General features: G+C 54.3%; 1 long non-coding RNA gene across 1 annotated transcript; it reads right to left on the bottom strand.

Moving 5' to 3' along the window:
* Positions 1–16,566: 16,566 nt before the first annotated feature.
* On the bottom strand, positions 16,567–25,503 carry LOC112411435 (uncharacterized). Its single transcript, XR_003005610.1, has 3 exons — positions 25,329–25,503; positions 17,928–18,101; positions 16,567–16,690 (listed from the first exon to the last, which is right to left on the bottom strand). It is a non-coding gene; the product is annotated as an uncharacterized LOC112411435 (long non-coding RNA).
* Between the last annotated feature and the right edge of the window lie 2,413 nt (positions 25,504–27,916).

Here is a 27,916-nt window from a genome sequence, read left to right as displayed (position 1 = left end):
AGAAGATGCACCTCTGACATGACTGTGAAACCAAACTTGAAGACATCAGCTTGTCTCTTAAAATATGTCATTTTGAGAGTGGGGATTTACTCTTAAAAAGAGTGGGGATTTACTCAAGGTCAACACTGGGTCTGGCTGATCGTGATGTCATTGGGGATCTTTACTTGTAAGAACAGAACTGCTAATTCACTGCTAATAACATCTTCCATCTATGGAGCACATTAGCACGTGTAGACATGGGTCTGGGCTTTTGCTCAGGTTACTTCCATTCCTCATCCGGAAGACAGGGACTGTTATTCCTGTTACACAAGTGAGGCCGCTGAGGCTCAGTGAGATGAAGAACTTCGTTCAAGGTCACACAACAAAGTATCCGAATCAAGACTCAACCGTTTGAATGGCTGGCTCCAGACCCCAACACAATGGCCTGCATTTTCCGCTAAACAGTATTGCTTCCAATGTCAAGTCTAAAACTAGACCTAAACACGAGCACTAAATTATGTCTTAGGCAACATGATGGAGTGATTTATAAAGCATAGACTTGCTGGTAGTAGAAGAGTAGTTTATATCAGATGAAATTTCTGCTGGTAACAATTATAAAATCTGGACAAAAATATATAAAACAGATTTGCTTGGAACTATTGGAGAGTGACCAAAAGCAGAGTGACTAGAGGAGATATGACCCTTGAAACCAGGAAACTCTACTGGTGAGAGACACATTTATCTGGATTTTCCCCTGAGGGCATTCCCTAGTTTACGTTGTGCATGGGGGATAGAACTCAGGCAGAAAGCAGAAGCCTTACTGACTGAGGAGTAAGAAGTTGGAGTTCAGGGCCTGCAGAGCAGCTGCAAATTGAGAGAGAGAGAAATCCCAAAAAACAGAGCTGCAGAGGGAGCAAACTCCCCTCAGATTCTTGGCTGACTCTGGTGTGGGGCATGACTCCAAGGAGCTCAGGGGAGAACACAGCCGGAGGGCTGAAAGAGCTGGGCAGAGATTTCTGCAGCTGCTTGGCATTGGGGATCCAAATTTTCTAGTTCAAATCTCACCAAGTTAGAGTGGCTTGGTAAACATGCCAGCCTCTTCACTGAGATCCTGGGAGACCATTACTTAGGAGGAAGGACCAAGATAAACCTGCCCTAACAAAGTCTAAAACCAGGGCTTCACAAGATCGAGGTGAATGGCCAACAATTAAACAGAAACGAGATACAAAACTCTTCAGAGGAAGATAACAGAATCCAGAAGCTCTACATTATAGCATCACAATGTCCAGAATAAAATTAAAAATTATTATTGATAGACATGGAAAGAAACAGGAACATGTGACACAGGGACAAGATTTTTTTTAAGTCAGTAGAAACTGATCCAAGGCGATCTAGATGTTGGAATTAGTTGGCAGATTTTTAAATCATTATGATAAATGTGTTAAAGAATTTGCAGGAAAAGGCAGCGGATGAAGGTGTGGGAAATTTCAGAAGCGTATTAGTTTCCTAGGGGTAACAGAACACATGACCACAAACTGGGTGGCTTACAACAACAGAAATGTATTCTGTCACGGTTCCAAAGGCTAGAAGTCTGAAATCCAGTTGTTGGCAGGGTTAATTCCTTCTGAGAGCTCTGAAGGGGTATCTGTCCCATGCTTCTCTCCTAGCTTCTGGTGACTGCCAGCAATCCTTAGCATTCCTTGGCTTGCAAGAATTTCAGTCTCTGTCTTCACGTGGTGTTCTCCCCGTGTCTCTCTGCTTTCCTTATAAAGACACCAGTCATATTGGATTAAGGGCCCACTTTATTCCAGTATGAACTCACCTTAATTTACCTAATTACATCTGTAGTGACCCTGTTTCTAAATAAGGTCATATTTGAAGTAGGGGGGGTTAGCACTTCAACACATCTTTTTTTTCGGAGGGTGACGTAATTCAACCCATAACAAGAGGAGACGTGGAAACTGTTTTTCTTCAAAAACAGGATCATATCAAATTGTAAACTTGAAAATACAATAACTGAAGTTGAACACTCATTGGATGGGACTAGACCCAATACAAAAAGGATCAGTGAGTTTAAAAACAGATCAGTAGAAATTATCTATACTGAAGCACAAAGAAAAAAATGATTGAAAAAATGAACAGAGTCTCAATAACCTATGTGACAGCATCAAGCAATCTTAACATATGTGTAATTTGAGTCCCAGAGGCGGGAAGAGAGATAATGGAGCAAAAAAATTGTGTTTTTTGCATGAAATATTGGCTGAGAACGTTCCGTGTTTGAAAAAGAGTCAACCTGCAGATCCAGGACGTTTCAGGATAGATACAAGGAAAATCATACTCAGGCACGTCATGGTCAGACTGCCGAAAACCAAAGATGAAGAGAGAATCTGGACAACAGCTAGAAAAATATATATAATAATTATGTATAGGAAAACAATGATGCAAAATACAACAGACTTCTCGTGAAAATAATGCGAGTCAGAAGACAATAGAACAATTAACCACAGAGGAAGTTAAAATCTGTCGACCTAGAATGCTAACAGTGAAAATATACTTCAAAATGGAAAAATCAAACCATTCTTGAATAGATAAAACGGAGAATTTGTTTCCAGTAGACCTGAATTCTAAGAAATGCTAAAGAAAAGTCTTTAGGCTTAAGGAAAATGATACCAGATAGAACTGTAGAAAATTTACAAGGAAATTTTTACAGGAAAAAGTAGCACTGGGAATGGTAAATATGTGAATAGATACAAAAGACTCTTCCTTTTCTTAACTGCTTGAAAAATTAATTGCCTCCTTAAAGCAAAATGACAGTTTTTCTGGGATTTATATCACATATAAAGTAAAATATACAGCTATAATAACACAAAGTACAGGAGAGGATGAAATGGAATTCTGTTTTTGTAAAGTCCTTACAGAATACATGAAGTGGTGCATTATCATTGGAAGGCAGACTGTGATGACTTAAGAATGAACATCGTAATCCCTTTGAGAGCGACCCAAAATTTAAAGAGGTGGAGCTAAAAAGCAAACAGGGAAGACAGAATGGAATGCTTATAAAAATACTTGATTAACCCAACAGAAGGCAGTCAAGGAAGAACAAAGGAAAAAAGAAGAGAGGGACAAATAGATAACAAGTAGCAGGATGACAGACATAAGCCCACCCACAATAATAAGTACATTAGGGCTCCCCTGGTGGCGCAGTGGTTGAGAGTCCGCCTGCCGATGCAGGGGACGCGGGTTTGTGCCCCGGTCCGGGAAGATCCCACATTGCCGCGGAGTGGCTGGGCCCATGAGCCATGGCCGCTGAGCCTGCGCGTCCGGAGCCTGACCCTCCTCCTCTACCTGCTCCAAACATGGGAGGTGGGGAGGGCTTAAGGTACAAAGAAGTGGATCCTCAAAGCTAGGACTGGAGCTGAGCTTCCCTGAGGCTGCCTGGGGTCGGTGGCCTGTGGCTGGTGAGGCTGCCTCACGCTGCCCAGCACCCTCTTCTTACCTGGAAGCTGGTGCCAAGGTCTCCACCAACCTCCAGTGCCCCAGGGCTACAGGCAAGGCTTCTTCCCCCAGAGGAGCTCTCGATCTCTGGCTTGGAAGGCCAGCCCTTTCTTACGCCTGGCATCTAGTTCCCTCCAGCCAAGCCCAGGCACCTAGGTTACCACTTGTGAGTTGGTCTGTGCGGGCAGGGAAAGGGGGCCAGGGGACCCTGAGCTGCGTTTCTACGTGTCCTTCTCCTCCCCCCACGTCTGGCCTCTCAGTTGAGTCCGGAGCCTTGAGGACCACAGTGCTATTTCTAGCAACTCCCAGACTGTCTAGTCCATTGGTCTCTCCCTCCTCCAAATCCCCAGTCACTAACCCTCCTCCCACCTGTGGGTAATTCTACCCTGATCTCTAACACCACAGACTAATTTTGCTTGTTTTTGTCCTTTATGTAAACGTCTTTTCCACGTCATGTTCGTGAGGCATGTTCGTGAGGTTCATCTCTATTGTTGTGGCCAGTTGTAGATCATCCATCCTTAAAGCTGACCAACCATCCACCTCAGGAATAGTCTACAAATTGTCTGTTCTACAACTGCGGAATATTTGGATTCGTTCCACGCAGGGCTACTACGTGAATAGCGCTGCTGGGAATATTCCCAGTCACGTCTTTGGAGGATGCAAGGATCAACTTCTGTTAGGTACGTGCCTTGGAGTGGAAGTGTGGGTCAGAGGGTAGGGCGTGCCCAGTTTGAGCAGACCTGACACATGCTTCCCACAGTGGTTGTACCAATTCACATACCCGCCAGCTGGGTGTGAGTTCCAGTTGCTCCACGTGCTTACCAACACTTGACGTTGTCAGTCTTCCTCACTTTAGCTTTTCTTGTGTCTGATGTGGTAGTTCACTGTGGTCTTAATTTGCATTTCCCCTTGATGAGTTACGGAGCTGAGCACTTTATCATGCATTTGCTGGTTGGCTATTCACTTGTGAAGTACTTTAATTCATTTCCTCCATTTTTCTCTTGAGCTGTCTGCCTCTTTCTTCTTGGATTATAAAGCCAGCCTGCTCTGCCCCACAGACTCAAAGCCGTCGTAGTTGGGTCATACTTGCACTGTAGGTGGTGACAGAGTTTCAAACAAAAGATACGTTATATGAAATTAATCTGATTTGAATTGATTTTGTATTTGATTGACCAATTTGTCTTGGTTTTATGGTTGTATAAGAGCTATAAGGAGTTTATGCTTCATTTAATGTTTGGACCTGTCTGAATAACACCACAGTAAAAATCACTTAAGGCAACAAGGAGGGCCCATAAGGTCCCCTCTCCTCTTGGTAACCAGGAGGAGATTTACAAAACATAAATCCAATCTGGTAACTCCACTGCTTAACGTGACTCAAAGGATCCCTTCTGTCTGGGATGGAGACGAGCCTGCCCCGCCTGACTCCCGTCATCCCTGCTCCCCTCATCCCTGCTCTCCTGTGTCATCCACTGAAGCTGTTGCCCCTTCCTGGACCATGATCGCTCACGCTGGGCTTTCAATCTGCACAGGCCCCCAGCTCTTGCTGCTCCCTGTTTTGGAGCAGCCTCTGCCCTTGGTTACCTTCCCCTTTCTTTGCTTAGAGTTGATTCCTTGCTCAGACCTCAGCTCAACTGTTATTTCCCAGGGAAGCCCATCCTTTCAAGGATGGCCCTGAAACACACCATCCCAGCTGATGCTTTTCTTCTTTGCATAAAATCGGCTGCAATTTTTTATTTCTTTGTGGCATTCTTCCCTCCTAGACCGCAGGTTCCACAAAGGCAGGGACGGCATTTTCCTGCCTCCCCACCCCCCCGGCTTTTTTTCTCTAGTGCTTGGCAGTTAGTGAGTGTTCAATACACGTTTGTTGAGTGACTTAATGACCTGAGCTTGTGTAACCCTCTCAATTGTATTGATGCTGAAAGGCAGGGAGGGCCCAAGGTCATGCATGGAAGCACAGGGAAGGGCTAGAGGCAGGCCTGGGGCCCAGCTCTTCTTGTCCAACCACATGAACGTGAAGGAGACTCCTCTGGGTAGCAGGATGGGGGCCAGGGTCACCTCTTCACGGGGCCCGAAGACCCTTAAGGATAATCCAGTCCAATTCTCTTGTGCTTCAAATGAGGAAACTACGAACCAAAAAGAAGACGGGGATTGTCTAGAGTCACATGGTGAGGCAGGAGCTTGGTGGGGTCTGGGACCCGTGGGACGTGATGCTCAGCATTCTTTCCGCTGCCCCACACTCTCGTGGAGCAGGAGACCAAGGCGGGCGAGGGTTGCTGTTTTCATGATCCTGACTGGGAGGCTCTGAGCGTGGCTAGGAGTCCCAGCCGGATGCAGACAGGAGACTGATGACAAAGGCCTTCCTCGTCCTCCTCCAGTGTCTATCTCGAGTCCCATGGGGTCGTATTGAATTCTTGTCTATGGGAAGGTGAGAGAGGACAGGAACATTCTGGAATAAAGACTGAGGACCCTCCAAGTGAGGCAGGAAAGACAATTCAGAGCTGAGGAAAACTCTAGCTGCCTGGTAAATGCCCACTTGTCCCTGTCCTGGTCTGGGTGGTTGTGGGGTTGGGCGAGAACGAATTGCAGTGGTTTACGTAACCCTTTCTGGGCAGAGGGAGACGGCTTTTTTATTTTTTATTTTTTTTTATTTTTTGCTGCTCTGCGCAGCCTGCAGAACCCTAGTTCCCAACCAGGGATTGAACCTGCGCCCTCGGCAGTGAAAGCGCAGAGTCCTCACCACTGGACCGCCAGGGAATTCCCCAGATGACTTTTTTTTTTTTTTTTTGCGGTACACGGGCCTCTCACTGTTGCGGCCTCTCCCATTGCGGAGCACAGGCTCCGGACGCGCAGGCTCAGCGGCCATGGCTCATGGGCCCAGGCACTCCGCGGCATGTGGGATCTTCCCGGCCCTGGGCACGAACCCGTGTCCCCTGCATCGGCAGGCGGGCTCTCAACCACTGCGCCACCAGGGAAGCCCCCCAGATGACATTTTTAAAATTGAAATTTCCATTGAGATCATTGTAGACTGACGTGCAGTTATCAGAAATGACACAGAGATCCCCTGTACCCTTCACCCAGTTTCCCCCAATGGAATCACCAAGCAGAGCTATAGGACAAGATCACAGCTGGGCTGTGGGCATTGACACAACCCACCGATCTTACTCCGATTTCCCAGTTTTACTTGTAATATTTTGTGTGTGCGTTTAGTTCTATACAGTTTTATCACAGGTTTGTGGATCCTCCGTCACAGTCTCACAGTCGGGATACAGAATTTGTCCATCGGCACAAGGATCCCGTCTGTCGCTCTTTTATGACCACACGCCCATTCCATCCCCATCCAGCCTGTCCCTAATCTGTCCTCCATTGCTAACGTTTTGTGATGTCGAAAATGTTATGTAAAGGGAATAGTAGAGTATGTAACCTTTTGGGATTGGTTTTTTCCCCCAGGCAGATGCCACTTTTGGGGCCAGCATCCTGTCCGGAGGATTGCAGAGCCCCAGGGCGTGGTCTCTGTTACTCTTCCAACTGAGCAAAGTGAGCCCTTGAAACTCCAGAGCCAGCACTCTTGGTGGCCACAGCAGGGAACGCGTCCTCCAGGAGAGGAGGGTGAGGTGGGCTGGGGGTCCCCTGCCCCTTCCTCAGCCCTGCTGTGACCCAGCCTGTCCTCTGCTGCCCTGTCTGGGGTAGGTCTCTGTCTCCACTCTGTCCCCAGGGCTGTCTCTTTCCTCCACAGAGAGGCAGTGACTGGAGACACCGCTTGACTACTGAGAAGCTGTGTGACTTGCACGGTGGCCCCATCCTCAGAACCTGTCTCCCCCCCGGGGAAAACGGGGAGGCGGGGGAAGGTTCGCACCCTGCAAATCCGCGAAGATGCAACGAGGCAGCGTGTGAGGAGCAGTCAGCAAAGCGCCAGGCGCGGAGTGAGCCCCAGCGCACTGTCGCCCACCGCCCCATTTGGCAATGAATTATGTATGGCCTTCTGGCAGCCCTGTTCACTGGGGCTGTGTGCCTTCTCCAAGCTTCTCCCCGGTCTCTCTCTCCAGTGAGGGGTGCAGGCACCTCCAGGGGGGCAGGCAAGGTTCTTTGTCTCTCCTGCAAGGACCTGATCCGCTTCTGGTGGCGGCCGACATCTCAGTCCCCTGGATGCCCATTTCAGAGGCTGGAGAACCAAGGTCTGGGATCAGCTCAGGATCATAGTAACGATGGTGATAATAATAACAGCAGCAGCAGCATCGATAATAACAGTAATGGTGATGGCACCAGCTGTGCTTTATTGAGTCGTTCTGATGTGCGAGGCACATTTAACAGACAATCGTTCATTCAGCAAAAATCAGAGTGCCCATCTGTGCCAGCTCTGTCCTAGGTGCTGGGGCAAAGTGGGTGACAGCACAGAGTCCTGCCCACGCGAAACTTGGATTCCACCGTGGGAGAGCAGGCAATTAACAAATGAGTAATTTAATCAATGATACGTCAGATGTTAGAGGCTGGGAACAAAGAGAAAGGAGAACAAGAGGGGCGGGAGGAGACTGGGACAGCCAGGGCAAGGCGTGCTGAGGAGAGTCCTGAAGGAGGTGAGAGAGCGATCTTGTGAGATGTCTGGGGAGGAATATTCCAGAAAGAAGCGGCAAGTGCCAAGGGCTTGGGGCAGGACAAGAACCTGTGTCTGAGGCCCTGCGGGCTGGCTGGTATCATGAAAAGCATCAAATTCTTAGGTCATAGGGAGGGTGGGAGGGAGGGAGACGCAAGAGGGAAGAGATATGGGAACATATGTATATGTATAACTGATTCACTTTGTTATAAAGCAGAGACTAACACACCATTGTAAAGCAATTATACTCTAATAAAGATGTAAAAAAAAAAAATTCTTAGGGCAACTGTGTGAGCCGACTACCACCGTTGCCCCACTTTAGAGATGAGAAAACTGAGATTCAGAGTATTTATGTCTTTGTTCAGAGGCTTTGCTGCAGATGTGTTAACGAGTTTGATTATGGGGGTGCCCCACACTTCATTGGCGGTATTAGGAGCTATGTGGTCTATGTGTCATACTTTCTTCCTACAACTGGAAACAGTCTGAGCTCTGGACCCATCCGCCCAGGGATTTGGGGTCCGGGATGGTGGGCCTCTGTGGTCTTCACCATAAATGCTCCTGTACCATCCCCATCAGCCTTATATCATGTCCCTGTTCCTGTTTTTCTCCTTTTCCAGCCTGTGAACTCCCAGCATCAGATACACAGTTCAGTGTTTCAGTCTAGAGACGGGAGGTGCTGTCTCTGCATGTCCATGGCTCCCGATTAGGTCCAGGCTTCGCATTCCAAGTCAAGACCCAGGCCCAGTGCTGCAGGCAGGCCCGGAGGTGGCAGGCTGGGAGCTCATCGATGGATCTGCCAGTGTTGGCCACTGGCGGCCGAGAGGTGTACAGGCGTGGACTCACGCTGTCTGACATTTTTGTCGATGGCCTGGATGAGGACTGAATGGTGAGAGTCCCCCTTCCGTTTCCAGCTGGGGGCGAAGGGTGTAAGTAGCCTACGGGGAAGGAGTCGGTGCAGAATCAAAATGACTCTGCAGACTGGAAGAGCGGCTGGAGATGAGGACAAATCTGCTTGGGAAGGAAAACCCGGTCAACAGCGGCCTCCTCCCCACCCTCCCTGCCTCCAGCTTTGCCTCTTTAATCCATCCTGCAAAGGTTCCAGATGAATCTTCCCAGTTAATCTTCCTACCTGAGCTGCCCAACCTTCGCTGCTGACCTCGCTTCCAAAGGCCACTTGGTACCTGGCCCCACTGTCTCCTTCCCAGAGCACACACCTGGCTCCCCTCACCTCCACGCCTTCGTCCTCACTATGTCCACGTCTGGAATGCCACTGAAGGCAAACACATAGGCCAACCCCCAACAACAGAGGAGACCATCCTTCTAAAACTCCTCAGGGTCTCTCTCTGATCCACCCAGCCTACCCCATTCCACATCCTCCTGGTTATGACAGCCCTGCAGTTCCCTAACCAGCCTCCCCGCCTTGGGATAGGTCCCACCTCCCAGCGGCCTGGCAGTTGAGGCCCTTCCTAATTGCAGCTCCAGCCTCATGGCTCCCCCAACTCCCTCCTTGGCCCCTGCATCTGTTCAGTCCAACAAAGCTGCTTAGGGACCTCTGGTTCTCTGAGATGACCCTGTTCCTCTCTCACTTTGGGACCTTCTTATGTGTGGTTCCTTCTGCCTGGAACACCTTTCCCTTCCCTCTTAAGCTGCCCAACTCTTATGTATCCTCCAGGACAGTGTTGGTTCAACCTCCTCCAGGAAGCCTTCTTGGATTCAGGGTCCCTCCCCTTGACCCCCAGAGGCCCTGCATCCCTCACATCGCCATAATTCCCCATCTACTTTGAAAGTGACTGATTTGCCAGTTCCCTCTAGGCCCGGGTCTCATGAGGACAGAGCCCCACATTGTCTCCCCCAGCCTAGCCAGGGCTCAAGAAAGCCCAGAGGGAAGAAGTCGGAAATGGAATAGCAACATTTATTGAGCTTCTACTCAAGGCCAAGCCTTTCATGTGTAGCACATGGATTACTAGGCCTTTCTGATGTGGAGTTAGGTCACCATCTGGCCACACCCAGCAGCCCTGGGCTATTCTCCTTTAATGTAAATAATGGGCATAATCCCGGATCCTATCTAACAGCATTATGAGGATAAAGGAAATAGTATGTGTAAAGTGCTAATCTCAGCCACAGGTATTCAGTAAGCATTTAATGCTCCTATTGCTATTAATTATTGGGGCTCTGAAGCCAGCCTGAGGCTTCAAATCTAGGCTCCTCCACTTGCTTGGCTTTGTGACTTTGGGCAAGTTACTTAACCTCTCTGGGCCTCAGTTTCCTCATCTGTAAAATGGGACAAATCATAGGCTTCTGCGCACGTGTGTGCTTTCTCTCTCTCTCTCTCTCTCTCCCTCTCTCTCTCTGCTGTTGGGAGGATTAAATAAATGGCGCAGGGAGAGGGCCGAGCAAAGGCTGCCTGTTATTATTACTGTCTCAAAATCACACTGAGGGTCTCGATTCTGATCCCAGTGAGGACATTCCAGATTCTGGAAAATCTTCCAGAATTACTGGTCTGAGTTGGGGCAGGGACAAATCTTAGAACTTGTGAAAATTCACTTCCCACCCCCTGTATCTCCTGAAAGCACTCTATCCATGGCTGATGGTCAGAGCCACCAGGAGGTTCTTCCTTGGACCTCTGGTGATTCCTCTGGGTTCCCATCCAAGCCTGGATGGAAAGATGAGGGGAGGAGCCGATGAATCCCAGAGCTTCCCAGCTCAGCACAGAATCCAGCAAGGTGAGAGGCCTGGGCTCCTGGGGGGCCGACAGTCAGGAGGGTTTCCTGGGCTCAGTCTCCTCCAAGGCCTCCCAGCCGCAGCCAATGCAAAAACACTTTTGTTCCCTGATTTCAGGCCTGGGGACCAAAAGGGCCGAGTGTGAGTCTGAGGGTGGGAGGGGGAGAGGGAGAGAGAGATGTAGGGTCTGAGCAGGAGGGAGCCAGGACAGACGGGGACCCCGGGCAGCCAGAGAGGGGAAGGGGTGTGGGAAACACAGGGCGTGGGGCAGGGCCGGCAGTGCTGGGAAAGGGAGCCTCGGGGAGGCCAGCGAGGCGCGGGAGAGGGAGGCCTCATACCAGACACTGTCTAGACGCAGCAATTATTGTCAGCTCGGAACACCCAGGCTCTGCCGGCTCAGCTGAAAGGGAGCTTAACAAAGAGCCGAGAGAGGAAGAAAGCAGGGAGGAAAGCGCCCGCGGAGCCGGCTCCTCGCCTGTCGGGCTCTTTCTCTGCCCAGCTTACCCCCCTTTGTGCTCCATCGATGTGAAAGCCAGCTCGGAGATGCTTGATGGGGACCCGGCTCCTCCTGGGTCCAGACGGCCAGGCCAGAGTCACTGTGTGTGGGTTTTGGGGAGGGAGAGAAGGGTGTCCTGGAGGGGAAATGCATTTTGCACTTGAGTTTCTTTATTTGGAGGGCGGTGGGAACCGAATCCCAAATCCCAGCAGGCCTGAGAATTTGAACCCTTCCTTTTGTGTAGGGCCAGTTGCAAATTTCTCTGAGCCTCTGTTTTCTCATCTGCAAAATGGGAACAATACCACCACCTGACCTGTGGCAAGTCCAATTCTCTTCCACCTTGGAGGGCTGCAGCCCACACCCCTCGTCGTCATACTGATGGGGAAGCTTCAGGGCCCCAAGTGACCTGGGACAGGCCCCTTTCCTTGCTAAAGGCCTTACCTCCATAGTTTCTCTGCCTCTGCCATTATTATCCCCATTTTGCCGATGAAGAAACTGAGGCACAGAGGCCAGAGCTCTCAGCCCGCCAGGCAGCAATGGGTATGGATTCAGGTTTGTTCCTTAATCTTTTTTTTTTTTTTTTGCGGTACGCGGGCCTCTCACTGCTGTGGCCTCTCCCGTTGTGGAGCACAGGCTCTGGACGCGCAGGCTCAGCGGCCATGGCTCACGGGCCCAGCCGCTCCACGGCATGCGAGATCCTCCCGGACCGGGGCACGAACCTGTGTCCCCCGCATCGGCAGGTGGACTCCCAACCACTGCGCCACCAGGCAAGCCCTGTTCCTTAATCTTAACCATGACTTTATGATGTGTACCTGCCCTAGGGGGTTGGGTGCTAATGGTAGGTAGCAGGACTGATGGGAAAGCCACAGGTCCATGTGGTCCAAGAGTCTGAAGGTGGGGTCAGACCTGCAGGTGGCCAGGCCACAGCCCCCAGCCACTATCTGGCATCAGGCCTCAGCTGAGCCACTGGACCCTCCTATTAAATGCAGCACTAGGCTGAACAGATCTGCCCTCCCGTCCTGGGAGAGGACCAACCTGGGCCCTGAGTGGGGAGTGGGCACGGGTGACCCCGGGGTGCTGCAACAAGGCCTCCTCGGAACCTTGCAGTAGTTAAAAGCATACAGACACTGCCCTCCAGCCAATAACCTAGCACCGCCCACACCAGTTCCTTTGTTGGGGGGTGGTCAGATGCTGCTTCCAGGTTCCAGAATGATTTGTGTGTGTGTGTGTGTGTGTGTGTGTCTGTGTATGTCTAAGGAGTTCCAGAGCTGTGGCCAGGGGCTGAGGTCCTCCCCCATCCATCATCCCCCTGGTCTGGTCTGGCCTGGTCAGACCACTCTCTGGTCCTGGAGGATTTGGATGTGTCCCCCAGGTCCTGCCTCAAGTGAAGGGCAGGACACTCAGTGCAAGGGACACACACACAGTTACTCTCACTCACCCACCCCACAGGCTGTCCCAGAGGCGGGCTCATGACACACCCCAGTCATGCCTATGGGGTGCAGGCCTTGGGATGCAGGCCCCTGCCCGCCCTGGTCACTGTTTGCTAGGTACCCTCCCTGCGTCCTTCTTCTGTTCCCACATTTCCGCTGCTCAACACTGACTGTAAGCTGAGTTCAGACGCCTTTGCCTGCAGTCAAGGCCACCACGACCAGACTCAGCCCCTCTTTCTGGAAGATTCAGCACATCCCGAGGTACCACATGCGGTTCCCCTTGCCCTTCTCCTCTCTGCGCCTTTGCTCAAGCTGTTCCTGCAGCCTGTCCCCACCTTGTCCCAACACAAATGCCTGACCTCCTGTGAACCTGCTCCCCGGGCTGCCCTCTGTCTTAGGGGACAGCCCCTGACTCTGTCCTTGCAGGAGCCACAGCCTGGCACTTCCCTGTAGACCACCACTTCTTGGTCTACTTCAGTCCTACACCATGACACAGCAACTCCTGTCCTCTGGACCTCCCCAATCACGTCCAAGGCCAGCCTCCCCTCTGTCTCAGAAGCCGCTGCGCCGGGCCAGGCTGCCGTCACTCTCCTGGGACCTTGATACCACTCCTGTATCCACTCTTGTCCCCTACAGCCCAAGTGAACTTTGCGGATCTGATCTCCTCACTCTGCTCTATAAAACTTCCAAAGCTTCCAGTCGCCTCTAGGACAAGGGCCTTGGTCGGCCACACTGATCCTCTCTTGGGCCTTCAGGTCTGTATCTTTGGGACCCCCATCCACGCCATCCTCACTCCCTCCACCAGTCACTCTTCCCTTCGTTAGTTAGACCCTCCGGTCCTCAGGCACCCCTCCTCCCTCCTCCGGGATCCCTCCTCTGATCCCTGCAGAGATCAGGCCATTGGGACCAGCCCTTTCAGCCCCTGTACAGTCCCCTCCCAGCCCACCGCCCTCTTGTCATTATTTACTGCATTATTCAGAATGGTTTGTGCAGCCTCAGCCTCCCCTGCAGGACTGTGAGCCCCGTGTGGACCCGGCTATGTCTGTCTTGTTTGTCACTGTGACCCCAGCACCCTCCCCATAGGCCCCCTCACCGGGTTTGCTTTTCAGCTTGACTCCACCCCAAGGCAGGAGAAAGGGGGCCCGAGGTCCCTTCTGCCCTACTTCCGCCCTTCTCTCCAGGAACCCCTCCCTGCAGAGGCCATGGGGTTTTCAGGGTGGCCCTCCTTGCCCCTCCCACAGTGATCACCACCCCGACAAGGGCAAGTCACCAGGCTGCTGTGGGCTGGAGAGCACCCTGCCCCCCACTCCCCAAGCCCCAGTGCCTTGCATAGCCCTGGGTTGATGATACTCGAGAGGGCGCTGCTCTCAGCTCAGGCTTGGCAAGACCAGGATGGGTGGCCTGGGGGTGGGTCCAGTGGGAGCACCCCCGCCCCCAGCCAGGGGCCTGGGAGAGGAGCCAGAGGGGTGCAGGGAGGGACTACAAGGGTGGCAGTGCCCTATTCCACATCCATTCCCCTCCCAGAGACCCCTCACCCCCAGCTGGCTTCCCCCACTCCAGCTGGCCCAGTCTCTCCCCGCACTCCCCTCCCTGATCCCACAGTCTGCCCCTTCCCCCCCTTCTGCCTTCCCTTACCCCTCTCTCCTGCTCACCTTCCCTTTCCCTCCCCACCCCTTTCCCTCCCCTCCCCCTCTCCATTCCCTTTCCCCATCCTCTCCTCTCTTCTGCCATCCTCTCCTCTTTTCTCTGAGTCCTTCTCCCTCGCCTCCTTCCTTTCTTCTTCCTGGGTTAAAAATAATCAACTTTCTGGGAAGCAGCAGCTCCTGCTGAGCCGCCCTCCCCACACTTGGGAGCCCCTGAGAATAGCTTTCTGCGGTTCTCAACTCGAGCCCCTCCTCTCCTCCACCCACCGCCCCTCTCCCCGCGAGCTGACTAATAAGCCCGGGCCCGGCAGCAAAGCCAGCTAGGCTAGAAAGGCTTTAACCACTTCGTGCCCAGACACTGGGATTGGCGCTCGGCCCCCTGCAGGCCGGCCGGGATGGGGACCCCGAGTCGTGGGCAGCCCCGGAAGCCGGCCAGGCAGCAGCCAGACCCGAAGCTCTGAGCCGCACGTAGTAGACGCTCAATTAATTTCGGTGCTTCGATGAACTTTGACCTGTGACCACCAAACCGGCTCCTCCAGCTGCTTTTGCAGCTAACTTGGGGCTTGGAGGCAGCGAAGCGACATCGCAGACACCCAAGGGATAGAGAGGGGCTGATACTTTGGGGTCACAAGGAGGGTGTGACTGGGCCGGTGAGTCTCCCTTCCCTTGGCCTGGCAGACTCCTTGCCCCCCGGCGTTGGGCACTGCCTGAGGGGGGCCAGGACTGTGCCCTCTACAGTGTGGGCCAAGGGCAGGGAGGGGCTGAAAACCGTCCTGGGATCCAAGAACGTCCACCGCTGGTCTGGTCTTCAGTGATCTTGCAAAAGGGGAAACTGAGTCCCGGAGGAGGCAGTACGTCTCCGGGTTCCTGCCGCAGACCTTAAGGGATGCAGGGCCACCCGAGACCCTCAGCTCCACCACAGGGGTTTCTACGTGTGTAAGGCTGCGGGGTGGGGGGACGGGGGACATCAAGGTCAAAGGTGAGGGGTAGGTGGGGAGGGAAAGAACTCAAATCCTGCGAGGACCCCGCCGGCTCCGCCCACTCCGCTAGGTCCCGGCATTACCTCATCGCGGCGCGTGCCCATTGGCTGGTTTCCCCCGGAGGCCGGCCCAATGCGGCGAAGCTCGTTAACCCTTCCCGCCCCGCGGACTCAGCCTTGGCCGTGCCAGTTGTCCCCGGGCCGGCCTGTGTCGAGTCCACGGGCCACGGAGACCGGGAAGGATACTTGGGGGGATGGCCCGCAGGCAGAGAGCTCAGTGGTTAGAGCACAAGTCAGTCAGCCTCTCTTGGGCCCCATCCTCCTACAGGCTGTGTGACCTTGGGCAAACAACCTCACCTCCCTCAGCCTCCACTACTTGTTTTCTCAGCTGTAAAAAGAAGTGAATGATGTAACTCCTGCCCTTCCTAATTCCTTTCCCAGTATTTGCCAAGTGCCGGGCACACGTGGGCTCCGTGTTCCACATTGCCTCCTCACTGCAAGAGGTACACTTATGATTATGGGTTTTCAGAAGAAGAAAGCGGCTCAGAGCAGAGAAGCGCCTCCCAAGGTCACACAGCAAGAAAGTGACAGAGCTGGGATTTGACCCCAAGCCTGTGTGCGTTCTGAGCCTGGATTCCTACCCAATGCAAGATACTGTTTCTGCTGGGAGATGCCGCTTCTCGGAGCTCCTGGTCCCACAGGAGGGACAGGACTCACATCCCCAGCCAGTCAGACCACGCACGAGGAGCCACTGTGACCTAATAACACCAGTGACAAGCTGGAGAGCCAGGGCCTCCAGGTAGCAAAGGCTTCCTGCAGCAGGAGGGGCTGGAGGTGAACATTCAAAGGGGGAGGCAGGAGGACCCTTGGATAAAGACAGAGGATGGGGGCTTTCCTGGTGGCGCAGTGGTTAAGAGCCCACCTGCCAATGCAGGGGACACAGGTACAAGCCCTGGTCTGGGAAGATCCCACATGCTGCGGAGCAGCTAAGCCCGTGTGCCGCACCTACTGAGCCTGCGCTCTAGAGCCCACGAGCCACAACTACTGAGCCCACGTGCCACAACTACTGAGCCCACGTGCCACAACTACTGAAGCCCACTCACCTAGAGCCCGTGCTCCACAACAAGAGAAGCCACCGCAATGAGAGGCCCACGCACCGCAACAGAGACCCAATGCAACCAAATATAAATAAATAAATTTTTTTTAAAGAAAAAGGATGGATGTGCAGTGGGGGCACATGAAGTTGGGTCTGGAAGCTCTGAAGAAGCCTGAAGCATCCCCTGCGGCCGACCTCCAGGTCCAGGGTCAGCCAGCCGACGCCGATGAGGAACCCAGGCGGCTGCTCCTCTCTGGGCAACACTGGAGGGCAGGGCACAAGCAAAGGCCACATACCTTGTGTCTAAGTATTTACAAGTTATAAATCACGCTACCGAACTACTAAATAAAATACGTTCTGTCCTCCTTCCTTGACAAATACACCTCCCTAAGGACAAACACACCTGGAAGGCTGGGTTTGTATTTAGAAGTCTCAGGCTCCTAGGGTCCATGCTGGAAGTGGCAGCATGAGGAGAGGCAGCCCTGGCCTCCGGTTTCCACTCAGCCCCTCTTTTCTTTCTGCGCAGGTTTTGCTCTTTTCCATGAGGGGCTTTACGAGCTTGGGTGCTGACACGCCAGCCTGCATGAGTAAACTCTGCCCACACCCATTGCAAACAGCCACCTCTTGGCCACCCCTAGGGATTAGGGGTACTCAAACAGGCAGCTCAGACCACCCCCAGGAGGATGGACCCAGGAAGTGGGCTGGGGGGCATTGAGCAGGGAATTCCATGGTCTCAGGTGCCCAGATCACAGATTCCTTGCCCCATGAGGAAAGGCACAACCAGAAAAGGGCCAGAGTGCCGCTGTCTAGACTGGGACTGGGGTCTGAGGACTGCGCTGTGGTCCCCCGGGCACTGCTGCAGACTGGGGTGGCCCAAGCTGGATGCAGCACTTCCCCTCTTTTTGGAACTTGCCCCTGACCATCACTTCCAGCCATGCACCTGACCCTGCCCAGTTCCCAGGTGCCATCGCCGACTGCTTCTCCCCAACCTCCAAGCCCAATACTTACCAAGACCTAAGGAGCTTCCCACTTCAAGAAGTCAGCTCCCTTCACCCTTTGCCCACTGCCCCTGCCCCAATCCAGGCTGGGCCCCCAGCTCCTACGCTCTGCTCACCTCCCTGCCCAGTCTGCCCTTTATGTCCCCCAGACAGATCTTTCTAATATGCAAGCATGATCGATCACTTCCTTCCCTCTCTGGCTCTCCAGGCTTTCAAAGTAGCATTCCCAGGCTCCGGATATCTGGCTCCTCTCAGCTTCTCCTCCCCTCCCATCACCTTTGGTTCTAAGATCCAGCCACTTGGACCTTCTCTCCAGTCTGGACAGTTTTATGTCCTTTCTGCCCCAGGGTCTTCAGGCATGTCATTCCCCTCACCTAGAACCATGCTTTCTGCTCTTCATTTTGCCAATATCAGCTTAAGAGTCCCCTCCCCACGGGGCCCTGCCTGAATCCCCGGATCAGCAGAAGTGACACCGTAATGAGCTGATTCTCTCTGGAGTTACCCATTTCAGGTGTTTCGCATCTGGGCTGTAGGCGCCAGGAGGGCAGACTTGGTCTGTCTTGTTCACTGCTCCGTCTTCAGTGCTGGCAGAGTGACTGGCCCAGAGTAGGTGACACTGCAAGTTCATTGGACAGATGGGTCTGCACTGGGCTAGAAATCGGACTGATGGGAGCTCCTGCAAATCGCGAGGTGCAGCCAAAAAAAAAAAAATCACCAAAAAAAAAAAAAAAAAAAATAGAAATCAGGAACCTGAGAATGACAGTATCCATTGCACACCGTATACCAAGCCCTGCTTTTATTCATAGTGTATGCTTATTTCTCACAACCGTTTTTGAAATAGGAACTATTATTCTTCCCATTCTACAGAATGAGAACACTGAGGCGCAGAGGGTTCAGAGACTTAGGCTCACAGCTGGCAAGCAACAGGCCCAGATTTGAACCTGGGCAGTTGAGTTCCAAAGCTCAACCACCTCCCTCTTCCCGTCTAGTCCCAGCTGGGCCAGTACCTTGCTGTGGGTCTCTGGACCACTGTCTCTACCTCTCTGAGCTGAAGATTTTCTGTCTGTGCAACATAGGGTTGCCAAAGTGGTGATCCCTGAGCTCTCTTCCAGGCTGACACCCTGGGGTGTCATGACGCTTCCTGGCGAGTTCCCCTGATGATCTGCCCTTTGGTGAGTACCTGCTCTCAGGCCCCATCCCCAGGTCTCAGGCCAAGGCTCTCTGTGGGGGTCCTATGGGTGATGCCCAAGGCGTTGAATGGATGGAGAACAGTTGGGTGTGAGTTAGGCAAGGCAGGTGGGGGTGGTCAGTACTTAGAAGCTGTGGTCAATTTTCCTTTTTTAATCAGTGAGCCCCAGAGGCAGGAGGCAGGGCCCATGGCTCCCCTCACCAACTTGACCCTGTGTTTCTAGAACTCATCTCTATTTGAAACGTTCCACCTCGGAAAGGCAGGAGCCCAGAGTACTCGGCTGGGTAACCAAACTGTCTTGTCATCATGGCCAGCTGGTGCTGGGCCTCCCCCTCCCAGGAACTGCACATACCCTCCAAGAGCTGAGCTGCCAGGTACTGGGATTCAGGCAGAGACAGGGCTAGTGGTCCAGGGGGCCCGAGCACGGCAGTCATGCCCAGGGGGTACTTGGAATAGACTCAAGCTTGGGTCCCCATGCCAGAGGGGACACTCCACCACATCTCGGGGACTCATCACAACAGCCCTGTGGGATATGTACCCATTTTCCAGAGGAGGACACTACATGAAGACTCAGAGAGGGACAGTGACTTGCCCAAAGTCACACAGCCAGGAGGAGGAGTCTGGATTTTGCTCTTAATCACTCTGCCCCCTGCTTCAGGCAAAGGTGTTCAAAACACATTCGTAGGGACTTCCCTGGTGGTCCAGTGGTTAAGACTTCACGCTTCCAGTGCAAGGGGCTCAGGTTCGATCCGTGGTCGGGGAACTAAGATCGCACCTGCTGCGCGGTGCGGCCAAAAAAACAACAAAAACCAAACACGTTCATAGACAGAATGAGTATGAGTGAAGTGATAAGAAAAGTTCTGGAAGAAACTCCGGGACACAAATGTAGGTCCGCCTAAGGGAGTGGTTTTTTGGTTTTGTTTTTGGCCGCACCACATGGCTTGCGGGATCTTTGTTCCCCGACCAGGGACTGAACCCGGGCCACGGAAGTGAAAGTGCCAAGTCCTAACCACTGGACCACCAGGGAATTCCCGATGTAAGGGAGTGTTTGTAAATGAGCATGAGTGCCCCTTCTTCACCATCCCAGCATCCCTCCTTTCCTGCTTTTCTCATGCTGCCTTCATGTATTCACCCCTTAGACTCTAAGCTCCATGAGGGCAGCAGCTGATTCGTTCCTCACCATGTACCCAGGACATAATTCCATGCCGGGCACACGGAGGTGCCAGTGAACCCTGGTGAATGAAAGTACAAGTGACTCCAAGAGCAGCACGTGGCCAGTCCGCACCCCCCCCCCATTTCCGTGTGCCCTTTCTGTCCCCCCGCTCTGGCCTCTGTTTCTCCACCTCTGCCTATGGGGTGGTGCATGCCACCCTGAACCTGAGCTCAGGTGAGCTGCTGGGCTCCTGCTGGGCCAAGGGAGGGGCCCTAACACCCAAAGGGCAGTGGGGACGAGGGTGGATGCTGTGAGGTTCTATGCTCATCTTCCCCATCTCCTTGAAGAAAGCGGGTAACTCAGTTCCTTCCCCGCGTCTGCCTTTCTCCCCTCCTTATTCTCCTGACTCTGGTCACTCTCCAGGAGAGGTCCACCCTCCTTCTCTACAAGTAGCTCTACAAGCTACTTGTCAGGAACCCCAAGCAAACACCCCACCCCCAGGACTTGGCACAAAGTGTCCCAGGGACCCAGTTTGCCGGAAGGGAAGGGCATGACCAGGACACTCAGTTGGGGAAGGGCTCACACAGGGGATGAGTTGCACCTACCACAGCTCAACCCGGTAGCCCTGAAATAACATCCACTCTGACACTTCTGAGTTTCTGCAAAGCACTTTCAGTGTGACCCCATTTTACAGATGAGAAAGTTGAGACTCTGGAGAGAAATGACCTCAAGGCTCTGGTGCTTGGGGAGCTTCTAAGACACTGTCCTTCATCTCCAGTAGCTGTGGTCTGGGTGGGAGTGCGGCTGACCAAAGCCCAGGTAGGTGTGTGTGACCTGAAGGTGAGAGGGCCAGGCCTGGAGTGACTCTACTGGGAGTGAGGACAGCTCCTGGCACAAATGGGGGCAGGTACTCACTTGAGAGGACCTTGATGGAGGTGGGGGACTGGGACAATGTTGGCCATGGGAGGGGGTCACGGGTCCAGGCACTAACTGAGCCAGAGTTGGTGCAAGGCCCTGTGCTGGAATGGAGGAGAGGAGGATGGGTCCCTGCCCTCACCGGAGTGCGGAGGGTAAATGCCATGGCGGGGAAGCAAGATTCGATAGAGTCTATAGGAGCCCAGAGGAGGGGCACCACTGTTGAAAGGTCTGTGTGTGAATGTGTGTGCGTCTGTTGTGTGGCCAGGGTATGTAAGGTGTGCACATTGAATGGTCTGTGTGATATGGATGGGATGTGTGTCTGCGGCCTATGGCATATGGAGTGTGTACACACGCAAGCGTGTGTGTGTGCCTTGGGGTGTGTCTGTGCCTGTGTGCTGGTGTGTGTGTTGTGGGGTGGTGGTAACTGGGACACTCCCCAGGGGAAGAGCTAAGGAGAGATGGCAGAGGTGTTAACCAGGAAAACGGGGGAGCAGAGGAGGTGTTCCGGGCAGAGGGAGGGAACAGCACATGCAAAGACCTCTAGGCAAAAAGAGGGCACCCAGAGCACTGGAGTACTTGAAAGAGTTCCAGTGAGGCTGGGGGAACGGTAGGGCGGGTCTCTTTCTCTGATAGCTTGAGGGTGTGCCGGGCAGGAGTGCGGGTGGGAGTTGGGGGGGAGGGAGTGCGCCGAGAGGGTTCAGCCGCACTGACCAGGCGGGAGGGGCGGGCCTGGGCCAGGGGCAGATGCTGGGTGGAGGTGGGGCAGCGTTTGCGGAACAGCCAGAGCCCCGGCCACGCGCATCTGGGAAGCTGTGTGGTCTGGGATCCCGGACCTGAGCCTAATCCCGGCTCAGCCGCTGAGAGCAGTAGCTAGAAGGTTCTTAGTTTCCCGTCTATAAATTGGGTCCCGAGATTATATGTCAAAGACCCAAGAAAGAGCCTAAGAACTGTCCACGTTTTCAGTGCAGTCTGTGTGTGTCTCTGGTGAAGGGTGGGGTGGGCATTTGCTAACAAGCTTTCCCAGCACCCCAGGAGGCCGGAGATGCGGAAGATGGCAGCCCTGGCACAGGGCTCAGCCGTTAGTACCTGGCCTGAGGGCACAGAGGAGGGCATGGGGTGGGCGACGAGAGCCAGGATTTCAACCCAGGTGACCCGACTCCAAAATGGCCCTCTCACCTGACTGCGGTAGGTTCATAATCTGGATCACGCGCTAACAGCTGCCCCAGAGCCTTCACACTGCATGGTCTTTTCTTATATATTTTAGCCTTTTCTTATTTCTTGCTAGATTATCAGTCGTGATTTAGAAATGAGAAAACTGGCCAGGACTCAAACCCAGGCGGACCTGCTCCTGAATGCACCCCCTTCCCCCACCTTGTATGTATGCAGCCGGTTTTCCCAGCATATGCCGAAACGGCCCTCAACTGCAGGTGGCTAAGAGCCTGCGGCAAGGCAGAAAGGGCTTGGGCCCGGAATCTCAGCTCTGCTGCCCACGTGCCGTGTGACCTTGGGTGAGTCTCCTTCCACTTCTGGGCCTGGGGTCACCCAGCTGTGCAATTCCCTCACTGGGTCTGGGAAGATTTGTTGAGCACCTGCTAAGTAGCAGATGAGACCGACGTCCAGAGAGCCTAAAGGACTTGCCCAAGGTCAAGCAACCCGCATAATGAGACTTCGGATTTGAACCTGGAACCCCAGTGTGTGCCCTTCAAGGCGGCCTACTCCAAAGCCTCCAGGAGTGCTGTCCCCGCCCCTAGCGGCCCGCAGCGCGGGGCTCAGGGGCCCCACGCGGTTCCAGGCCCGGCCAGCCTGACGTCAGGCCGGGGCCAGCGGGGCCTAGCTCTGCACAGACAGACGGCGCGGGCCGGACCGGGGGCGGTGATGACTCAGGGCCCCGAGACGGCCGGGAAGCGGAAAGTTTCGTGCAGATGACATCACCGGGCCGCGAGGGCGGGAGGGGGCCGGCTCCGGAAAACAGCGGCCTGGCGGGCGGCCCGGCCTAGGGCAGGGCGCGGGAGGGCGCGGGCGGGAGGAACGCGGGGTCGTCACGCTCCGCCGCGCCGAAAAATACCGACCCCCCTCACCCCCGGCACCCCGCTCCCAGCCCCCGGCCCGGGATCCAGGCCCTGGAGCCCGATTCCGCGCTTGCCGGCGAGGAGCGGGTTCCACCCGCCTGCTAAGACGCCGCGCTCCCCAGCGCTCTGGAGGCAGCCGCATCCATCCTGCTGCGTCCCTGCATTTTAATTACCGCCGCATTAATATTCATGAGCCGAGACTCGAGGGGGACCGCGGGCTGTCATTTCCCTCGCCCGCGCACCCCCGCACCCCTCTTCCCCGGCTGAGTCGTGGGCTTTTTTCCCTCCCGCTCCCAGCCCCGCCCGCGCCAACAGTTGGTGCACGGCCGATTTGGGGTGTGTGTGAGCGACCATGAGTGTGAGCCGTTGTGGAGGCCGTGGGCAAGGGTAAGGGCCGGGTAGGGAGGACCTGAACGCGGCGTGGGGGGCAGAGTGAGAGGGTGGGATGTGCCTGCGAGGTCTAAGTGTAAACGTGTATGAGTGTGGCTGTGTGTCCGCTTGCGTGAACGTGCGTGCCCGAGGGAGCGTGGGCCTGCGTGTAAGCCTGTGTGAGGGCCTGTGTGTGTGAGCACGCCTGTGTTTCTCTGGGCAATCCCAAGGGCTGTGTGTAAGTCTGGGGGAGGCAGCTGTGCGCACAGTCTGGCCTGGGGCTGGGGGAAGGGTCACAGGGTCTGACTGTACAATGGGGAAACTGAGGCCTGGGGAGAGGCTGGGCCTTGTCCAAAGTCACCCTAGGTTAGTGAGTGGCATGGAGGGCCCAGAACCCAGGGCCTGGGTGTTGGGTGCTTTCTGCTCCCTGCTCTCCTGTACCGTTGTTTACAACAATGGCAGACAGAAGGTGCTGGAGCTGGCGCCTCTCATGTGCTCTTCCTAGCAAACCCGTGCCGCAGGGGCTCCATCAGGCCCCTTTGCAGACAAGGACACTGAGGCAGCGGTCTAGCAGGCGAAGGGTGAAGCTGGAGCCCAGAGATGTCCAAGTCCACAGCCCCTGGCTTTAACAACCATGCCATGCTGCCCCCTGCGGAACTGTCTGTGGGGGTCCCCTCTGGGATGATCCGGGGGTACCTGAAAGTTCTTCAGGACCGCCGGTGCTGCAAGGGCCCAGGCATCAGAGGGGGTTTCACCAGAAGCGTGGCTGCTTCACCGTGGCACTCCCAGTGCCCCAACTTGCCCCCCCCTCCTTTGAAGCCTGCGTGTGCTCCCCGCCCCGGCCCCCAGCCCAGGCACATCAGGGGCTCAACAGGACACAGGAGCTCTTGCTTCACAAGGGAGCAGGCCACAGACTTCAAGGCTCCTGGCCCTCCTCCTTGGGCCTGGGGTCAGGCAATCACTCATTCATTCATTTGTTCATCCAACTGATGCTTAAGTGCCTACTGTATGCCAGTTACTGTTCTCGACACTGGGGATTCTGAGTTTAGGAGGAACCCATGCCACTCTGTTCCCAATGCTGGTCATCTCCACCCTGGGGTGGAGGTCTCTGGGCTCTAAGAGGGGATTTTCTGTGCTCAGGCTCACTCGGGGTGGGGGTCTAGGGCACCTGTGCACAGAAGACAGTTTCCCACCCCCGGCCTAGCCACAGAGGTCTGCGTGCACACACAGTGGGTGGGCCAAGCAGAAAAGGGCCGCCGTCTTGGGGCTAACGCAGAGCGGAGCAGACCAGGCTAGGCAGCCTGGATCTTTGCTTCCCTCTCCTTCTGGAATGTGTCCTTCTCCTTCAACTAACCCCAGGGGCTGGCCAATCCGTCTTTCCCTGGGTGAGGCAAGGCCTTCCTCCCTCTCACGTCTACCCTGCCCCAGTCCTGCCCTTCTGAGCACCCAGAACCAGCTGTTTCCTCCTCTCCGCCCACACGGGGCTGGGCTGGAACTCATCTCCCAGCCATATCCCCTGAGTTTTCTCCTCGGAACATAGATAAGGGGACAGGAGGGACAGTCTGGGGCTCTCTGGAGAGGAAGTCGTGGTTTCACTGGGCTCCACAGGTCAAGTAGGTGTTCGCCCTGTGAATGGTGGGGAGAAGGGAGGAGAGGCATCCCAGGCAGTGGGAATGGCTCAGAGGGATGGCTGCGGCCCCTCTTCCGGGAACCAGAGCAGGCCAAAGGCATGAGATCTGGGGAGACCAGAGGGATAGATTTTCTCCTAAAGAGCTGGAGGCAGTACAGCCTAGTGGTCGGGACTTCCGGGTGAGCCCACCCTGGGTGAGACTCACACTACCCCCACCACTGTGAAGCTTGGGCAAGACTCTGAGCCCCATTTCCCCATCTGTCCAATGGGGAGAATAACATATATATATATATATATATATATATTTTTTGGCACTGTCCATAAAGCACCTAGCACAGTGCCTGGTGCTCCTACATGGGACAGTCTGTCCTCAAGGACAGAGGGAGGCCCCTGGGATAACTGTCCCCATATAGCCCAGAATGGGATTTAAGGCTCAGCCTGTGTCCCACAGTGGGGATGAGTTTGCTAAGGACAGTCTTCTGGGGCGAGTAGGGACAGGCTGAAGCCATCAGTCAGGGGAGGCTCAGGCTCTAGGCAACAGGAGGGTCTCCAAGCCCCACAGCCCCTGGCCTCACCTGTAGATCTCTGAGAAGGTGCTGCCAGATCGCCCATCACTCAAATCGCCGGAAAGCCATCAGTCAGAGGTGGCCTGGACCCACCCATCCTGGCTCAGTCCGCTGCAATCTCCTATGTCTCTGTCTCCTGGCTCTTTCCTTTGCAAATTTCTTTCTTTCTTTCTTTTTGGAATAGACATACCTGTACAGGCAAAAGAAAAATTTTTTTAAGGAAGTGCTGCAAAAGTTCACGCAGTACATCCTCGCCCGTCCTTCTAGTTTTTTTGCATGTATGTTTCCAGGACATTTCTCTGCCTACAGAACTGTCTTTCTCCAACTCCCGCAGGATCATACCCACCTCTGCTCAAAGACCTTCGGTGGCTCCCTACCTTTATACAGCAAAGGTAGCTTTTCTAAGGCTTCTGGCAACACCACCCCGAGTGTGTTACCTCCTCTCAGGCTGCCATGCCTTTGCCCTTGCAAAGAGCCTCCACCAAAATTCCTCTTCATTGCTGCAAACCAGGCTTCCCTGTTTCTGGGCCTCCTCCCCCAGCTCCTGCCCTACCTGCCCCCGACCTCCCTCCTGGTGCCCTGCAGCCCCGGAGGTTCTTTTATGGTGGTGCTTTTCACATTTAACTTTCACAAGGGTGTTATTGGAGTCGTGTGTTCTCACTCAACTATGAGTTTCTCGGAAGGCTCTCCGGCCACCCCATTCTTAATTTTGTTGCCACCTACCTCGACGTCTTACACATAGTAGGTGCTTCAAATGTCTTATTTTTGAAAACATTCAACTTGCTTTTTCTTTAGGGATTCAGGCTCCAAGCCAGCAGATCAGGGTTTGAATCCTGACTCTCTCATTTCCTAGCTGTGTGTCCTTGAGAAAGTGAATTGACCTCTCTGAGCCTCAGTTACTTCATCTGGAAAATAAAGTCAATAATAAAACCTCCCTCCAAGAGTAACAGTGAGATGACAATGTATGTAAAACACCCAACATCAACCTGAAGCAGAGTGCCGCTGACATGTTCTACTCATTCGAGTTATTCAGTCTTATTCAGTCTCATTCAGACTTGCCCAAGGCCACCTGTCCAGTTGTGGGCAGCACAGGGACTCAACTCCCATCTCTTCCTACTGCAGTGCACCCAACTTCCCACTGATGAGTGAGGCTCACAGGCCACTGTCTGTTTTGCAGATAGAACAGGGTCCAGAGAGGCTGAATTGTGACCCCAGGTCACACAGCCCTGTGAGCAAAGCAAGGATCAGTCTGTCTGCCAGGTCCCTGGTGGGTTCCCCCGGCCACTTCCCCACAGCCCCAGTGAGACCCACCATCCTGATCAGAGCCTCTGGTCCTCCTGGTGGTCAAGGAATCAGCAAAGTGGGCCTCTTGGAGGCCCGGTGGCCCCTACAATTGGGACAGTCAATAAAGCAAAGAGCCCCCACTTGTGGGATGCTCACAGTGACCCCGTTATCCCATCTTCCAGGGGCGCTCACTCAGACTCCTGCGGTACAGGGGCTTGCCAAAGGAGGGGTATGGCCAGCATTCTTCCTCCCCCAGCCCTCAGGACCAGCAGGACAGTGGGCTCTTGCCTGGGCTGTAACAGCACTGGGGCTGGAGCTGGGGGCCAGGCGCAGCCCGGGGTCAGGGGTGCTTCCCAGGTCTCGAAGATCATCTGGGGGCCCTTCCCCAGCCCTGGCCCCGCAGAGCCTGCCCAACTGCGTCTGAGCCGCACCCAAACTCTTCCCGGCTTTGCCAGGGAGACTGGAAATTTCTGCCCAGCAGCTTCTCTGGGAGGATTTCGACACGGCTCATGGGGAACGGGGAAGAGAAGCCAGGCTGCTGCGAGGCTCAGCGTTCTCACGGCTCTGCTTAAGAGGACAGGGAGGGGGGCTTCGCTAGGCCTTGGTGAGTCCTTCAGAAATAACAGTAATAAACAACCAGCTCCAACAACAGTGACTGTGTATTGAGCGCTTACTGCGTGCCAGATCCTGTGCTAAGTCAAGACTGGCCTAACGGAATCTTCCAGAGCCCAGGCGAGGCTGGCACTGTTACTAACCCATCTCACAGGTGAGCGAGAGGATCCGAGTGGTGAAGGCGGCTGCCCCAGGCTACACAGCTGGAAGCTGAGGCCAAACTCTGGAACCCAGTAGGTGCAGGTCACTAACTGGCTGGGAGCGGGCAGGGCTGGAAGGCGCCCAGGGGTGGCTGGCGTCGGGGAAACACTAGGGCCCCCTAAAGGAAACTTCTATACACAGAAGTTAACCACGGCTCGACTGCGATCTGCAGTCCAGGGGAAGGCCTGCTTGGCCCTGGGGTCTCTGTTAGCATCTAAGAGTGTCGTCCTCCTACACTGAGTCCCCCTGGAGACCTCAAGGGGTCTGGAAACTTCTCCCTACAACCAGTCTTGGTAAACCAGTAATTCCAGACACCTCCCACCCCTGCCCGGCCCTGGGGCTGCAGGCGTCTGACACTGTGAGGTCAGATGCACGGGTCTGCTCCCTGCGCTCCGGGGTCCCTGGAAAAACACCCCAGTCAAATTCAGCCAGTGGCTAAGGTGCCCCTACAGTGTGCTTGGCCCTCAGACCCCAGGGCTGTCAGCAGACCCACAGACACA

This window comes from Neophocaena asiaeorientalis, unplaced genomic scaffold (assembly GCF_003031525.2).
Source record: "Neophocaena asiaeorientalis asiaeorientalis breed wild unplaced genomic scaffold, Neophocaena_asiaeorientalis_V1.1 scaffold78, whole genome shotgun sequence".
Classification (NCBI taxonomy): Eukaryota; Metazoa; Chordata; class Mammalia; order Artiodactyla; family Phocoenidae; genus Neophocaena; species Neophocaena asiaeorientalis.
This window is presented reverse-complemented; position numbering and strand designations above follow the sequence as displayed.